Raw genomic sequence first — 12,346 nt, forward strand, 5'->3', positions numbered from 1 at the left:
TCGCGAGCGAACTAGGTAGCAATGCCGACCAGTTGCTGTGCCATAAACTGTACAAACCGGCAATCTAATGATTGCGAGAAGAACTTCTTTCGTCTGCCGTTGGAGCCACAAAGAAGGAAGGCATGGCTGAAAGCACTGAAGCGCGCTAAATACGAACCACAAACAACAACAAATGTCCGTCGACAACGCTGGATCCCAACCGGCACTGAACGAGTTTGCAGCGACCACTTCATATCGGGTAAGTTAGTCCATCAATGCTGTAGTATTTGTGACAAAAAGAGGCTTAAGTGAACATTTGCAAACTCTATATCATACTACTGCATGACATTAGAGTGAAACATCAAGCAGCTATAAGTTATGTGTGAAAGATCCTAGTCTCCTATATCTTCTTTCTTGGTTATAGGAAAGTGGTCCAGGGACCCCCTTGATCCTGATTATGCCCCGAGCATTTTTAACCTGCCAGTGTACAGCCTCGGGTCACAAGGCGACCCCCAGGCCAAAAAAGCGAGGTACGAGCGGGCACTGAAGAGGCAGATGCGCTTTAACTCCAGCCTTCCTGAGTCAAGTGGTGGACCACAGTCATCAGAGACACAGAGCTCAACTGGTAATATAACATATTGTGGGTGTATGTGTGGAGTCATGACTCCTGGGACAAGTGATGAGAAACACTGCTGTAAAGAGCCATAAATCCCATACCCAAACACTGAATTATTCCAGGCACATTTCACAGAGGGCTTATAACACCGTTACACAGCGCATTATATCATACACTTACACCTTCACTGGAGGCCTCCTGTATTTCAATAAGAAGCCCAGATTTAAGATAACATCCACCTTTACTCTGTAACATTAAATGTTAATTTATGCATCACTGATGTTCAACACAGGCCCAAATGCGGTGACTTTGCCGGTTGTGGACATAAGTGGTCGCAACATAAAATTGTGTACTTTGTGAACATATCCACAGCTAATGGTATAATTTTGTTTTTCAATTACAGATGCACAACAATGTGAACCACTGGCTTCTGGTGAAGAAGATGAGCTGAAGAAGGAGCTTAAGCAGCAGGTTGAAGTTCTCCAAAAAAAACAAAAACAAATTGAGGTCATCTGTCAACAGCTGCAGTTAGAGGTGAACAGCCTGAGGAAGGAGAGGGATGAGCTAAAAGAAAAGCTTCATAAAGTCACAACAACGTCAGAGCAACTCACTGACAAAAAGTGCAAACTGTACACTGGCATACCTACTGTAACTTTATTCCTATATGTTTGTGGACTTGTGAAAGATTTCATTGGCTCTTTGTAGAAGGTTCATACTGTCTTCTTAGGTTAAGGCTATTATAGTTTTGTTTCTTATAGTAAGACAGAAAGGTTTAGTTTACCTGCTTGACTAGTTTCGATCACTTCCTGTGATCTTCCTCAGAAGCGACACCTGGTGGTGGAGGTGTCGTGTCGTAGGCAGCTTACATGGATTTTCCAGTCAGTAGGGAGAGCTTACGCCCCCTACTGACTGGCGCCTTCTCCAGGACGGCGTCCCAAGTGTGTGATAAGGTGTACGCTCCCTCGTCCCGGTTCATAGATGTTGATGCATGTTTCCTGATCTCGATGGCTTCTCTGATCCAGCGGTGATACTTGTTACTTTCGGCACGGATGACCCTGGCATTGTCCCAGTTCATGATGTGGTTCTCCCTCTTGCAGTGCTCTGATATGGCTGATTTGAGATTTTCTTGCATTGCTTGTTCTTTTATTGCTCTTGTTTGTCTGTGGGCTGTCTCCTTTTCACATTCCTTCTGGTGTTCTTTCTTTCGTGTGCTGAATGATCGCCCCGTCTCCCCCACATATGTTTTATTGCATGATAAGCATGGGATTTCGTATATGACGTCACATTTCCGGTCCTGATGGATGGTGTCTTTGGATCTGACTAGCAACTGCCTGAGTTTGGTGTGTGGTTTGACTGGAGTGTTTATGTTGTGTTTTCTCATGGCCCTCTGTATGCGCTCTGTGACCCCCCTGATGTATGGTAAAGTGACAAAAGCTGTTTTGTGTTCTTTTTGTGTCGTCCTACTTCCCCTTTTCTCCCGTGTTTTTTCTGTGTTTTGTGCCTGTTTTTTCCCCCTTTCAATTGCCCACTGGGGATACTGGCAGTGTGTGAGTGTTTTGTCCTGTTTGAGTCTATTTTCTACAATGTTGAGTGTGACTTTGACCGGGGTTTTTGTGAACAGAGATACTACATCATGTGATTTGAACATTTCATCCGGTTTTATGGTCATATGTTGTAGTTCTTGGGCCAGTTGTTTGGAGTTTTTGCAGTGTTGTTTAGTGAGTCCGAGTAATGGTTTTATTATTTCAACTAGAGCTTTGGAGAGGTTGTATGTGACTGATCCAATACTGTCTAGAATGGGGTCTTGTGTATCTTGGGTGTGCCATAAATCCTGGGGGTGATAGTAGCTGTAGGTACTATATGGTTATAAGCTTCCCGGGTTATTTTGTTCTCATTAAGCAGTGGTTTGAGAAGTGTTTTGAGTGTCCTCTTCATTTGTTCAGTTGGGTCTTTTTTGAGTATAGTGCATGTGTTATCATCCTTGAGCAGGTCCTCCATTTTTCCTTTGTAACTGTCCCTGTCCATGAGTACTGTGGTGCGTCCTTTATCAGCTGGTAGTATGATGATGTCCTCTTGTTTTGCGAGTGCGTGTATGGCCCCCCTCTCTTCTGTTGTGATATTACTAGGTGGTAATCTGGCTGTGCGTAAAATGCCTACTACTTCGTTGCGTAGTTGTGCTTTTTTCCCTTGCTCTTGTATGGATTGACATGCTAGTTCTGTGGCTAATATGAAGTCCTCGTATGGTATTCTGTCCGGTGTTATGGCATAATTGAGTCCTTTTCCCAAAATGTTTACTTCAGTGTGCGTGAGATTGCGTTGCGAGAGGTTACATACCCAGTTTTCTGGCGGCGTTGTGGAGTTCGCTTTTTTCCCTGATTTGGCGATGAGCTGATTGAGTTTGTCTATATGCCTGGACTTGGTCGCAATGATTTCTTTTTCGTGTCTTTCCTCGAGGTAATCGCTCATGGCTGATGATGGCTTGAAAGTTTGTTTGAAGTCCCGGGTGCGTTTCTCTATTTCATTGGCTGCCTAAAATCTGTCAGCATCAATGACCAAGTCCTCATCACATTAATGAAGTTAAGACTTGAACTGAAGAACAGTGATTTGGCATATCGATTTGCCATCTCTCCCACCACTGTCTCGAAAATCTTGAATCGCTGCATACCAGTACTGGCAGCTCGTCTGCGGTTTCTAATCCATTGGCCTTCTAATGAGGCAATAAGGCGCAACCTCCCCAAGAAGTTCCTCAAAAGACACTCAAACTGCAGGGTCATCATTGACTGTACAGAGATCTTCACTGAACGTCCCTACAATCTGTCAGCCCGTGCAAAAACCTGGAGCAATTATAAACATCACCATACTTTTAAGTTTTTAGTTGGAATTACTCCTTATGGAACGGTTTCATTTTTATCCAGATGTTGGGGTGGGCGCATTTCAGACAAGGAAATCACTCATCGAAGTGGCTTCTATCATAAGTTACAAAATGGGGATATGGTCATAAAGTTGCCTTGCCTTGCCTTGCCTTGCCATTGTGGAGGTGTGCGGAGCGCTGACAAATCTGCTGCCAAAGCTCATCAAATGAAATTTAGCCATGTATTTCTATTTCCACATTTTATGTTTCCATTTTAAGAAGGAAAATTGTCATCAGATTTTGAGTTGTGTACTTTTGACTACTTTTTTTTGAAGACTTACCAAGGTGACTTTTTAATTTCAACAAGTTGATTGATGTGCTTAAAAAGAACTATTGAGTCATGTTTTGAGATGTAATATTTATTATGTAATCATACAAACAGTAAAACAGTGGTTGTGTATGAACAAGTTTGGCTCTTAATTTTAGAAATATAACAAATGCAGTACCTAGAAATGGATAGTAACGAGTTACTAGCTAGTTACTCACTCACTACACTTAATCAACTACTCTCTAAACATTAAAGAAACAGAACTGAAATGTGACTGAACATAACCTTTTAACATGAACATGAACTACAAAACCAGTGCCCTCGTGGTTTTCTCTTCACTCCCACACATTGATAGTGATACCACTCACCACTACACTTGTTGCCATTACATCTGATCATTTTGCCAAAAGAGGGTCTTTGACAAAAGCAGTACAGTTTGGTATTGTCATAGACAGGCAGGGAAACGCCTGTGAAACGCAATTTCTTTGTGAACATTTCAGGAATCAAATGTAACTTCACAAAATCTGTGCATGTCTGCAACATGTTCTGCTGAAATTCAACATTTTGTGGAACATTGACAATCACCATGCCAACAGAACTCCACACTATGAAGTCACATGCAGGGGCACCAGTTGACAACATGTGGGTTTGGACCTGCGTGTAGTACCTGTGGTGACTCTTAAGCAGGAGGTTTTTGTCCAGACAGAAAGCAGGGTCTGTCAAGCATATGCCATCTGTTGGGTGGATGTTTCGGTATTTGAAAGGACACTTAATCTCTATTACAGTAAGGCCATGACATGAACAGTGTTTGATGCCATCTGGAGAAGCACCTGTACAAATTGAGACCAAATAAATCAGTATTCAATTATGTTAATGCAACATTAGCACACATCATAGATGTCCAAATTTATATCACATTATCAACATCACTGTGTTATTACAAAATGACATAACTAAACTTCTACTTACAATGCTAAATAACAGCCAACTAGAACTTACCTATAAAGGGAAAGTGCTCATAGAGAAGTAAACCAACTTCTTCTACTGTGACATCATTGCAACTTGAGGACGCTTGCTGTGTGTATGCATGTCTGGCATGCTCCTCCTGTTCTATTCCCCATTTTATGGCTGGAATCTACAAAATGTAAAATGGTCACTTTATACTTTCATTCATGTGAAACTACACAGATATACACAGTATAAAAGCAATGTAAAGTCACCTCACTGAAATCTTTGTCATCGTCATACTGCATTATCTTCACTACTGTTGACTCAGGATTTGTAGAATGAAGAACATCATGCATGGATGTTGATGTAACACGCCCCTTACGATGTTGATGCCACAGTGCAGAGTTTCTTTGTCCAGTTGTTGCATGGCTTAGGTGATGAATCTGCTGTGGTGTGCACTTCACATCTTTCAAAACTCTGTCCACATCGACTGGTGATGCTGTCTCACCCAAACGATATGCCACAGGAGGGAAATCATCTACTCTCCTAGCATCCCCCTCCTCAGAGGCTGTGTCTGTGTCACTTTCAGTTTTGATGTTAGCACCCGCTGATGGGCACAAGAGTTGGCAAAAGCTGTCTTGGCCTCTTCTTGTGTGAGGGGTGGGGTAGAACGTTGTTTATGACGGACTTTCTTCCGGGCTGATGCTCCATGTGAAGGGCGAGAAAAGTCAATGTCTTCAGCTGTGGCTGGTGTGACCTGACATGACAAGGATAATGGTTTTAGACATGTGCAAGTATGTGAAAAATGTTGCAATGTATGAAACTAATACCAACCACTTACCTTCTCCTTGTAATATTTGTCCCAGACAGCTTTCTTGCTGGTACAAGCCACGTTATTCTCCTGCAGTGATGTTGCAGCTTCGACAGCAAAAAGTAAAGCTGCAATGTGGCTGCATGCTTCTCCCAGTCTAACATATAGTTTAAGTAAGTGACCATGATACAGATTATTTGAAGACATTTTATGCATACCCGGCCATGCAAGTTGAGACACACCCAAGGCAGGTGAGGACTCTCTGTAACCCTTTGGCCTAGTAGTACAAACCTTGGATGATTATTGTACATTTGAGTGATTTACATTACATACACTGTGGCCTTGATGATTGTAAGAGTTGGCACATTAATATTAATATTATTATTATTTTTAATTGTAAATTATTTTTAATATTATTACAGGTGGGTGCAGCCTATTTTCTGCCATTACATAAGCTGTATGTTAATATGTCTATTATGAATGTGAACATAAATTAATGAATTAATATATCTGTATATGAACAACATTATTATTACAATGATTTTGAGGCAGGGTTCACCTGGGATGACTTTGGCTTTCAGGAAACACACATCAACATCTCTGTGTATGTGATGGTACAAACATTCTCTGACATACCCACTGAGGAAGTAATTGTAGGCATCAAGGGACTTAAATGCTTTCATTGCTTCGCCATCATACGGCCAGGGTTGTGAATGAGATAGTTGTAAACACAACCATAATCAGTGTTAGGCCACAAACTTCTGTCATCCACCCAGCCTGATAAATCATATGGGTCAGGCAATGAAGCACCATCTCTGCCCAATTTTAGTTTTTCCAGGTATCTTTGTTTGTCTTCTGCTGCCAGAGACAAAACGTAAGTTTTTCCTGCCATTATACTGACACCAGCATCTACTTGAACGCATATACAAACGGCGCGCCACATGCCAGCCCTGCAGCTCTTGCCTACCAGACACTGCGCATGTGCCGGAAAATGCGGAAGTAAACAATAACAGCGATCGCTCGTATTGCTCCGTGACCAGACTAATTCCCTGCATGGAATGGACAGGGAAGAGTATGGCAGAGCCAGGCAAAGAATGTGTTGTGATCCTGAGCACCAGGGGGCGGTAGTGAGTCAGACCGGAAGTGAGCGCCTCCTCAGACCCCGGAAGTGAGCGCTGTGTTGTGCTGCTGTGTTAGCGTTAGCTCTGAACAGAAGTGAGACACTCTTTTCGCCTTAAAGCGGACAGAGCGCAGTGAAACATGTCAGAAGTGAAGCTGAAGGAGGAGCAGGAGCTGTGGGAGCCCGCGGAGGAGGAAAACAGGTGAGTTTAGAGCCAAGACAGGACTCTCTCAGATACAGAGGACTGTCCACAACACGAGGCCTTTGTGTCTTTATCACACACGGACTCCACACACACTGGGACCAGCTCCGTCTGAACCGCTGAGGAACTGTTTTATTTCATCTCGGCCCGTTTTTGAATGAATGAATGAGGATGTGTTTGCTTGTGTGAGTGATGGTTTGTGGGCCCAATGTAACAGCCTAGTCGAGGGGGCGGCTGCGGCTACAATACAGTAGCTTACCACTACGGGAGAGGGGGTTGTAGCCGAAAGTGTGGTCTGGTCCGTGAATACGAACCATGACCTCTAGGGGCGCTGTGCACTGGTCCGAGTGGTCCCTGATGGCCCCTGAGATGGTCTCTAGGTCCCTCGAATGGTCTTTGGGCTGAATTAATGGTCCTGTGTATTATGTGTGGCAGGAGTAGAGTCCTAATAGGTCTATATCAATATTTCTCATTCATTTTGAGGAAAACCAACAATTTGTTTTGGGAAGATTTTTTATTTGAAAATCATATTCTTTTTCCGGATGGTTTTCGACATCATCTGTTTCAAACATTGCTCTATTTTCATTCCAACCAACTGAAATACGCAAATTTGCGACATTAATTATCTTTTTTTTAAATTGTAGCTACTCATTACGATTATAGACAATATATACTGACATTCTGTAAATCATTTTAGATTTAACGTGGCCTAACGGGTTACGTGCATGTCTGCAATGTCGAATTTCGTGCTTCGAGTATGACTTGAAGTGTCATTTTTGGTTTCAAAACACAGAAGCATTTTACGGTTTATGATAATGATTCTTTGCATCATTGATAACCGTGCAGTTTTTAAAATGTCCAAATAAACTGAATTTACGGATCAGCATTAATGTTTTTCCCAGCCAAAAAAAGAAAGAAATTGAGGTGGGGACAGGATCGATCCACCGCCCTTGTACGCGTGAGCCATGCGCTCTACCTATGGAGCCCTACGAGCAGGACTGCTTCTGATAGTTGCGCAGTCGAAGATGGATTAATGTTATGAACCGGAATGGAGTGGTGGCTTTTCAAGTTCTTGAATCATTTTATTATTGTTACATGTTATTAGCGCAAATTCGCCTGAGCTTCGCTTAGCAGAGCAGCACCCACGCGATCCACGTGTTCAGCAGCACCATGTCAGGGACCGGTCCCTGACTGGTCCGGACCACTCAGACCAGTGGTCCCTGATGCCTGTATGAAGCAGAAACCAGTCACAGGCCACAGGCACCATTGATTCAGACCAAGGACCATGTCAGGGACCGGTCCCTGACTGGTCCGGACCACTCGGACCAGTGGTCCCTGATTCTTGCATGGGCCCAAGGACCACTTCAAGGACCACGGTCTGTTACAAACCACTGGCGGACTAGTGAACAGCATCCCCAAAGGTGACTCCTGTAATTCTCTAGTGCAGAGTCCAGTCCAATGTCCAGAGGTAAGAGAACAGTGAATTAACCTGTTTAATATGATAACTAACTACTGATCTACTAGTAGGGACTTATAAAATGGGAGCAAATACTATTCAGTGTATTAACTTTATATGAGTTTAGGCTAATTACCAAACTGCAAAAAATCATCCAAAGATCACATTAATTGTCACAATAAACAAATAAATTCATAGAGCTACACAGGAAATCAAACCATCGACCATCTGCACTATGTAATTCCAGAAATGTAAAGCAAGATGAAAGGGGAAGTGTATAAAAAGCGCAGTGTAACATTATTTCAATAAATTAATAATAATAATAATAATGCATTGGTTTTATACAGCGCTTTTCTGGACACTCAAAGACGCTTTACATTGCACTATTCGTTCACTCCATACTCGGTGGTGGTAAGCTACTATTGTAGCCACAGCTGCCCTGGGGTAGACTGACGGAAGCGAGGCAACCAGTCTGCGCTATCGGCCCCTCAGACCACCACCAACCACTCACTCACTCACTCACTCACGCACTACATTCGCCAGGCTTCCTGGTGTTCCCAAACGGTCTCCCATCCAAGTCCTGCCAGGCCCTTCCCTGCTTAGCTTCCAAGGTCTGGATTGGGATTGGGCATAGCAAAGGCGGTATGGCCACAAAGTTAAGTTAAAGACCTACTAACCCCTCCTTCCAGAGCCTCAGCCTCAGAGCCTCAGATTCGAAAATCTCGACAGAAAGGTAGAACGCCGGGCTCACGGGTAGCCTACAAGGTCGGTGGATCGATCCTGTCCCCACCTTTTTTTTTTTTGACTGGGAGTCCACTGGGAAAAAACATTAATGCTGATCCAGTAAATAAATGCATTTTTGCAATTCAGTTTATTTGGACATTTTAAAAACTGCACAGTTATCAATGATGCAAAGAATCATTAACATAAACCGTAAAATGCTTCTGTGTTTTGAAACCAAACCTCGAACCCTTGACATCGCAGTCATGCACGTAACCCATTAGACCACGTAATATCTAAAATGTTTTACAGAATGTCAGTATATATTGTCTATAATCGTAATGAGTAGCTACAATAAAAAAAAAAAGATAATTAATGTCGCAAATTTGCGTATTTCAGTTGGTTGGAATGAAAATAGAGCAATGTTTGAAAGAGATGATGTCGAAAACCATCCGGAAAAAGAATATGATTTTCAAATAAAAAATCTTCCCAAAACAAATTGTTGGTTTTCCTCAAAATGAATGAGAAATATTGATATAGACCTATTAGGACTCTACTCCTGCCACACATAATACACAGGACCATTAATTCAGCCCAAAGACCATTCGAGGGACCTAGAGACCATCTCAGGGACCATCAGGGACCACTCGGACCAGTGCACAGCGCCCCTAGAGGTCATGGTCCGTAATGGTCCGGACCGGTCTTTAAAATTCACGGACCAGACCACACTTTCGGCTACAACCGCTGCTGCACTACGGAGTGAATGAATAATGACTACAGTGACTTTCAGAAACTTAGTAACACAGGCTTCTTAAGCGTCAGAAGAGTGTAAAGCGTCACTTTTATTATTAAAGTGTTTTACCATAGAAATGGGGCATATTAAAACTCTTTGTTCTTTTACAGAAGGATCAAAGAGGACCCAGAATGTGGAGGTAAGAGAAACTTTTTATTTATATTTTAGTGGTGGGACTAGATAAAATGTTTTAATAGAGTTTATTACAGGTGTGAAATTAATTAAAGCAATATTAAAGAGGGGGTATAGGTAGCCTTCTCGATTCAGAATGTGATGATGTCATAATGTCAGATTGAGGGCAGGGCCAATACAACTCAATGGGAGAAATGCAGTTTTTGGAAGAAATCTCCAAAATGAAAATTTACAAATGTTTTTCCTCATCAGTATTTGATCGTGATTGGATTTACAAACCTGTGATATTATTTTTATGTCTGAAAGTCCTTTCTATTGGACAACGTCACACTCATTTTTTCGCATATTGTCACCACTTTTTGACGTTTTTCGGATAAGATAATTGGACATTAGTTCATATGTGCCGACAGAGGAGATAATGAACTTTGTGACAGTTTTTGTTTCATGTGGATTCCTCCAGTAATGACTGAGATATGAGCCAAAAACAAAGACATAAAAATATGCATTTTGTCAGTTACCACAGTTACCATAGTTACCGTCAGTTGCCCTCCACCTCAGTTTTAAACTATAGGCTCTTTAGAATGTTGTGATGTCACATGAACGCTACCTATTAAGCTTTTTTCAGTCACAAAGCACCAGTCTATATCACACTACAATGATGAGCAAACCTTCTGTTGGTCTGTAACTGCAGTAAATTAGAATAACTGCCTTGTATAAAATGGCTCTCTCAAAATGGCTGTAGTGAATGTCTTGAAATAGGCCTCTGTCTCTTTAAGAACCTCTGAGCCTTTCCGACACGCCTCCTCCACACGCTGTCTGTGGCATCAGTGGGGAGGGGGTTCTGCTGAGGAGCAGTGGTTGGTTACTCGGCTCGGAGGCGTCTCCAGGAGGTGGGGGCGTTCCTAGGAGGACTCAGGCAAACCTATCCCTAAAATGGCCGCCATCAGAGTTTTTACAGATTACTCACAAATACATGAATGTGCCAAGGCAACACTTCAGGCATATTTTTAATGAGGGAATGACATAATAACATGATGCTTGAAAAAGTCGAATTTGCATAATAACCCCCCTTTAAGTAAATTGTTTACCTTAATAAATCCTCTCCGTAGTCCCTGTGGGGGTAATTCAAGTGTTAATGGGATGATTGGAGGGTCTTTCATCTCCCCCTGGTGTCTCTGCCCAGAAAACCACAATTGCAACTTCACTACCACCGGACCAGGACAACCAATACGCACTAATAGAATCACGAAGAAGAAGCTAGCAGGCTAACGGGCAAAGCTAGCTTTGGGCTAAGTTTAATTGGATGTACAATATCCCTCTCTCCTTTCGCCTTTTCTGTTCACTGCTAGGTGGCAGCGCTAACCCTAAACACCTGCTGCACTTTTCTGGCATCCATCATGACTTGCATCAGAGCACAAGCCTGAAAAACGTGAGCCACAGCAGAAGAAAATGTTCACATTTACATTTTTAAACTAAAATATATCCTTGTGGTTGAACGACATTGAAACATCGACGACAACTGTTAAAACAAAGTTATGTCTGTGTTTGAAAACTATGATTTTGTGTTGATAAGTTTGAAGCTAAAATAGTAAAAGACTTAACAATGTACATTTCAACGTTACAGTGGATGAAAGTTAATAAACACAGTCTGGTTATCTACACTAGCAGTGGATATTACCCCACAGGTACATTTTTGTGGTATTTTCTCTGTTTTTATCATGAATTCAATTCACATCAAATAGAGACGGTCTCATGCAAGTCATTGATGATCTGCCCTTACCCTCCCCAAGTCATCAGCTCCACAACCTCTTCACTTTCACACTCACACTTTTGATGCACTATGGATAAAAGTACGCGGAAAGGACTTCCAGTTTGACTCTGTCCAGATGCTATTTTGCCTTGTGGCTTCACACTAGTATGCCTCAATACTAGGGAGAAGCCACAAGTTCACTGGCCATAGAAAGGATTTCAACTATAGAGCTAAAAAAAAAATCACCTCTACGGCAAGAGTGAGGCCTGGGTAGGCTTGAGAAAGGAGCACACAAGGGTTAAAGACAATTCATTTGGTGATCAAATGTTTTATGGTGTCTGTCTGTCTCTGCAGATGTTCAGAGTCCACATGAGGCGGCTCCAAGTCCGGTCCAGATTAAAGAGGAACCAAAGGAGATTCAAATCAAACAGGAGTCGATCCAAGTGTTCCCAGTCATTGTCTCTGTGAAGATTGAAAAAGAAGAGCTTCTACTTCATGAAACAGTGAAAGAGGAGAACAGAGAGGACGGAGACGGAGCAGAAACAGAGAATTCCTCTGACACTGACGACTCTGCAGACTGGACTCCTTCAGCTGAAAGTCCCGCTCCACAAACACACACTGAGCAGCTGCAGGAGGCAGC

Source organism: Gobius niger (assembly GCF_951799975.1).
Source record: "Gobius niger genome assembly, chromosome: 13".
Lineage (NCBI taxonomy): Eukaryota > Metazoa > Chordata > Actinopteri > Gobiiformes > Gobiidae > Gobius > Gobius niger.